The following is a 6,869-nucleotide window of genomic DNA, read 5'->3' on the forward strand; positions in this document are numbered from 1 at the left end:
TCTTTCTTCTATGCATGCTCCGGCATGGCATTTTAAGACTGATACCTCAGCTATTAGAGTTTGCCAATATTTTAATTACTTCAGAAGTAGATCTGTAGATAAATGTTTCCAATTGAATATTTGATGGGTTTACATCAGGAAGAAAATCTTGATCATGAGTCAATTTGCATAGAACAGTTGTCTCATATTCTCTCAACCGAAATCTATGATAATTTTGTATCTGTATTGGTTAAAATAAATCTGTTTTTGTCTGAATCTTTCAGGATCTTTATGCAAGGGATTTATCTTAATCAACTTAGAAGAAAAATGATCTAAATCATACCTTGAAAAAGGGCTGAAAAGTCAATTATATATCTTTAACTCCTATGGATGCTGCGCGACCTGCTGAGTTCCTCCAGCATTTACTCTGTGTTATTACTAGATTCAAAGCATATGCATACTTTTGTGTTTCACAAGATGACCTGTCATCTTGGGCTAATGGTAGAGAATTAAACACTTGCCATGGTTTACATGATAATATCAGCAGGCAATAATATTATCAAATAAACTCATGATTTATGATTCTTTGCCCTCCGTATTGAGCGTCTTTAGTGCTGAGTGGAGCTATTGAATAGATTTGATCAATCCTGCGCTCTCCAAAGAATGTGAGGAATGGTGGTGCGAAACCTTACAATTTTACTTTTTTGTTTAGTCATATCACAAACTTATAATTCTGAGTTCTGCAAACAAGATTAGAAGAGCAGAAAAGGCATGAGCTAGGATAGTATTATGTTCAAAAAGAATCAGGATCTCTGTTTGGTTAAATTATTTAAAAGCCATGTTCAGTGGGCTACCAGTGATTGCCTGCAGCAGGCGGGACTCCTGCTGCCTTGTGCTCAGAATGCATCTGCTTGCTCTAAGCTTCCCCGGAGCTTACTGTAGTCATTTGTTCAATTTAAGACAGACATTGTCATTGCTTTGTGCAGCAGGTTCACAGACATAGTTCCTATTAAGATCCCAAACCATCTGAGTAGGAACAGGCAGGCCGCAGGCTTCATTAATAATGTATCGAGGTTTATCGATAGATTTAGACAACTTGTATTTAGAAGTGTCTTCACAAGTGTTTTTTACACTGGTTAACTCTATTCCATCTATCTCTTGATGTAGACATTATATCCAGCAGAGTTGTTTCAGCCAGAGGTGGTCTGAAATGGGCTAAGCTTTTCCTCTCCGTTCACAGCCCTGTTTGACTGACATAAATATCAATATCTGGTATGGGTAGAAGGAAAATTAGCTATTTATTTTTAGCTTCTCTTTGACATTGGACTAAACTGGTTAGATTTTGCAAGAAATGTGATCAATAAGTATAATTAAAAGTGCAGAATATTGATTGGCTTAAGTTCAATTTTTGGTGGGGCTGAATAGTGCTAAACAGGTGACCTGGTCCAATCCTGTGCAATGAAAACATGGTAGCTCTTGGATAGAATGACATGGTTGCTTTGGGGCAACATGAACTAATTGTTGGGTGTTAGATATATCAACCTGATCCATTCCACTAAGTACCCAGCCTTATTTCTGGATCATTTGGAAAAATGTAGAGGATGACAGTGAAGTGTCGCATATTGTATATAGTGAAGATGGTTGCTAAAAATGTAATATAGAGAAATGTGAGGTGTAGTGTTTTTGGAAGTCTAACATGGGTAGGATAGACACAGTTAATGGTAGGGTCATGGGGAGTGTTTAAAATGCAGAGGAGAGATCGACAAGTAGCAGTATATACATAGTACCTTGAAAGTGGCATCAAAGACAGATAGGGTGGTCAAAAAAAGGCTTTTGTTATATTGATCTTCATAGAGATTAAGATGTCATGTTGCAGTTGTACAAGACATTAGTGAGGCCACATTTGGAGTATAATGTTCATTTGTGGTAACCAGGCCACAAGAAAGATATTGTCAATCTGGAGAGTTGCTGAGAAGATTTACAAGTTTGTTGCCAGAACTCAGAGGTCTGACTATAGGGAGAGGTTGAGCAGGTTATGGCTTTATTTCTTGGAGTGCAGGAAGATGTGGTGCACAAAATCATGAGACTAATAGATTGGGTGAATGCATAGAGTTTTTTGACCAGAGGAAGGGAATCAAGAATAGAGAACATAGGTTTAAGGCAAAAGGGTAGAGATTTAACAAGGACTTGAGTAACTTTTTTTACAGTGGGTGGTGGGTGTGTGGAATCGGTTCCAAAGAAGGTGTTTGGAATGTTTAAGAAACATTTGGACAGGTACATGGATAGCTTGAGTGATCTGGGCCAAATACAAGCAGGTGGGAATGATGGGAGGAGCATTGTGACTGGCATGGGCAGGTTGCGCTATCGGATCTATTTCCACACTGTATGGCTCTAACACTGTGATTAATATCATGATTCATATTGGACCTCATCCAGATGGGGTCTCAGTCGAGAGAATGGTCCTGAGAGTGAGTTCAGCCCTTGGTGGATTGGAATTGATTTTAGATATGGATTGGGGAGAGTCAATGATTAGGAGCTGTGATTTGAAAGAGAGGGCTGCCATTTGGATGGGGAGACAATATAATATAGAATAGGTTAAGCAAGCGAGTGTTGCTTCTTCTGCCTGAGTGGCTTGTACTGTCTGTGGATCATGCATGAGTGAAAGAAGCATGTAATGCTTGCCATTGTGTATGCCAGAGTGTCTTCAGGTATTTAGTGCCTTGGTCACAAGGGGGGGCCAAGAAGGAAACCCACAAACTTTGTAAAATTGCCACAAGAAATTGTGTATGTAGCAGACATAAATAATACACGGCATAATAAAATGTCTAGCACAATGCCTTAAAAAAATGCAAGAGTTTCAATAATTAAAATCACAGTTTGAGAGCAATTTTTCATGACATTGTCCCTTCCTGAACCCACAGGACCCAGTCTTACTTTGAGTTACATAGTCCAAGATATTAGTGAAATAATAAGTATGTGTGGTTCTGGATGGTGAACCATAGCCACTCGACCTGATCTGACTTTATGCACTAGGTCTGGGTTGGGTTGTATATCAAAAATTTAGGCTGACTTCAGATCAGGTTTTAATCCAAGCAACCTCTAAGGATGGAGAAGGGGTGAGGCAGAATGTGTGATGAAGGTTTTGATATGATATTCAATTTCCTCTCTGCTTTAATTGAAATTAGAGGCTTACAGATATAAACTCAGGTTGCGGAAATAAAACCTTAAAGAATTCCTGAAGAAATTGAACCTCTCCTCTTGGTACACATCATAGGTATGCAAAACAATGCTAACTCATCACATGGAATCCACAGTAATACAAGCTGCATTGATGAGAACAAATACACCAAAAGAAGCACCAACATCTTCAATTCATCTACTTTGCCTAGAGGATTATCCCAACAGATAAATTTTTAATGAGTGCTTTTGATTATTAATACTCAATAATTGAAAATTACTCAAAAAGTCACATGGGGTAAGGGAGTTTTCTGGCCAGCATATTTGCAATTTTTATATATATTTATAAAAATTTCCTGTCTGGTGTAGCTATAATGGAGCATTTCTGACATTTGGATTGTGATTGGATCCAAAAATAGTAAATGGGGGACTCAAACTATCAGGAATTTACATATCCTAACTTGCCAAGAATGTGCCTCACTTGTAGCATATCTGTTTCAATGTGACCGTAATATCTGGCATCAATCTGTCAGGTCTGCAAGGGTGAACACAGAGACAAGGGCAGAGAGCAGTCATGGTTTAGCAATGATGCACTATGTTTGGAAGCTGTACCACCTCAGACCGTAAGACACATAGTGAAGTCAGTGGAAAAGATCACTGGGGGCTCTCTTCCTACCACGACGGATATCTACAACACACAATCCACACGGAAAGCAATAAACATTGTGATGCACTTCACACACCCCTCATGTCAACTGCTCTCCCTTCTGCCATCTAGTAGGAGATACCATAGCTCTCGGGCCCTTATTTTCAGATTGGGCAACAGTTCTTCCCCCCCAACCCATCAGGCTCCTGAATTCCCAAAACATATGTGGATACTGTACATGGGACTTTACAACCTTATTGAATATGTCTTAATATTGTAACTTCTATTTTCCGTGGTCCTGGAGAAATGCTATCTCGTCTTTATATGCAATGCATGGTATTAATGACAAATAAATGTGACGTAGCTTGACTTGAAGCCAGGAGGAGCATAAAAACAATCTAGAAACTACCTTTGGCTATTTGACAACAAAGTGAAAGCCTGCAAGGGGAATATATACAACACATAATTCACCCACACTTCTCTAAACACTCTGATCTATATTTTAATTATATCAGTGACTCTGATCTGCATAGTCAAGAGGTCTGCCTACTGATACTGCCTGTAGAACAGCTAATTTATAAGTGCCAGTGATTGTTGTGATTGCTAATGTAATTATAAATCTTCCCACCCTATTTTGAGGTGGGTTATGTTCACACACTAATTCTGCACCTTCAATAATCAATAAGCAATTATAGGACTTTGGTGATTCATTGCAGCTGTCTGACAGATTGTCAAGGTTGGATGACTGATGCTGTTCTGAACAGGACATCCAGGAGTCTGGTCAAAGGTTGGCTATCAAACAGGTCTTCTCAATGTCAATGGAGTAGAAGCTGGGCCAACAATCCCATGGAGGTTAAGACAAATAATGTTCAAATCATAGGAAAGAGGCTAGAGGAAGCTGTTAGAGATGGTTTACAGTGTGTCCAGGCGACCTAGTAGGGCATCACAACTACCATCAATCTCTGCATTGACAATGGCCTCTGACCATGTTGGTAAACTCTACACTCATAAATGGCTTGAAAGACCACACAGCTATTGCTTCCAATTGATTCTAGCTTTATACTGACACACAAGTGGCACTGGAGGACATAACCCAGTTTCTCACTCTCAGTATACTGCAAGGACAATCTGTTCCAGGAATAGATATTCATAAAGGCAAGAGTCTTCAGGCCATTGTTCATTATGCCACCAGCATCAAGGCCAATCATTGCAGTCAGTAAAAGAGGCCAAGGAAGGTGCTTTGGGAGGGTGAGGGAACTTAATTCCTGTTTTTACACACTCCACCTTTTACCTCAAGAAGTAGATAACAAAGTCTCTGTAGCATTATTTAACATGGATGCTTTTATGTTTATTATTTTAATATTGAATAGCTGCTGTTTTTACTCATTCATTTCAGTTTCTTAAAGTTGAAATGTATAAAGTTTAGAGTTTCTCATTTTGACTATTTACTCCATCTTTACAGCTTCCTGATGTTGATTAATGCTAACAAATTTTCACTTTACCACAGGTACATTGAGTAAATCTGCCCATTCATTGATTAAAATATGATACATATTTTGGCAGCAACCTCCTTTGATGAAGACCGCAGAGCCCACCTCACTGACAAAAGACAAAGGAGGAAAAACCCAACACCCAACCCCAACCAACCAATTTTCCCCTGCAACCGCTGCAATCGTGTCTGCCTGTCCCGCATCGGACTTGTCAGCCACAAACGAGCCTGCAGCTGACGTGGACTTTTTACCCCCTCCATAAATCTTCGTCCGCGAAGCCAAGCCAAAGAAGAAGAATGAATAAAACAACATTTAGTTTAACAAATGGAAATGGGAAACATTTAAGTGTATTTTAAAATTGCAACATGTTATTAATTTAGCATCAGCAGTTTAACTATTTGAGACTGTAATAAATCTTGTTTAGTTTTTAAATTAATACTGGGCAAATTTTGTTTGCTCTTAGTATGAGGAAGGGACACAAGGTGAGTCTCAATATGCTCTAACAACCAGTACTGTTAAGCTGCTGTATTGTGTGGGGGCTCATTCTCCCCCAGGTATGAATAGCATGGCATAAACTCATTCATCCAGGTTCTCTCCGCTTGTTCAGGTCCAGACCACATTCCAAAGCAAAACTTTTCAGAATATGGTGTTGATAAATAACCCCAATTCCCTACCCCCTCCTCCTTTTCCTCCTTTGGCTTGGCTTCGCGGACGAAGATCTATGGAGGGGTAATGTCCATGTCAGCTGCAGGCTTGTTTGTGGCTGACAAGTCTGATGTGGGACAGGCAGACATGGTTGCAGCGGTTGCAAGGGAAAATTGGTTGGTTGGGGTTGGGTGTTGGGTTTTTCCTCCTTTGTCTTTTGTCAGTGAGGTGGGCTCTGCAGTCTTCTTCAAAGGGGGTTGCTGCCCGCCGAACTGTGAGACGCCTAGATGCACAGTTTGAGGCAATATCAGCCCACTGGCGGTGGTCAATGTGGCAGGCACCAAGAGATTTCTTTAGGCAGTCCTTGTACCTCTTCTTTCGTGCACCTCTGTCACGGTGGCCAGTGGAGAGTTCACCATATAACACGATCTTGGGAAGGCGATGGTCCTCCATTCTGGAGACGTGACCTTCAGCAGCGTGGATTCGATGCTGTCGGCCTCTGCCATCTCGAGCACTTCGATGTAAGGGATGAAGTCGCTCCAATGAATGTTGAGGATGGAGCGGAGACAACGCTGGTGGAAGCGTTCTAGGAGCCGTAGGTGATGCCGGTAGAGGACCCATGATTCGGAGCCGAACAGGAGTGTGGGTATGACAACGGCTCTATATACGCTAATCTTTGTGAGGTTTTTCAGTTGGTTGTTTTTCCAGACTCTTTTGTGTAGTCTTCCAAAGGCGCTATTTGCCTTGGCGAGTCTGTTGTCTATCTCGTTGTCGATACTTTCATCCGATAAAATGGTGCAGCCGAGATAGGTAAACTGGTTGACCGTTTTGAGTTTTGTGTGCCTGATGGAGATGTGGGGGGGCTGGTAGTCATGGTGGGGAGCTGGCTGATGGAGGACCTCAGTTTTCTTCAGGCTGACTTCCAGGCCAAA

Source organism: Narcine bancroftii, chromosome 3 (assembly GCF_036971445.1).
Source record: "Narcine bancroftii isolate sNarBan1 chromosome 3, sNarBan1.hap1, whole genome shotgun sequence".
In the NCBI taxonomy this organism is placed as follows: Eukaryota; Metazoa; Chordata; class Chondrichthyes; order Torpediniformes; family Narcinidae; genus Narcine; species Narcine bancroftii.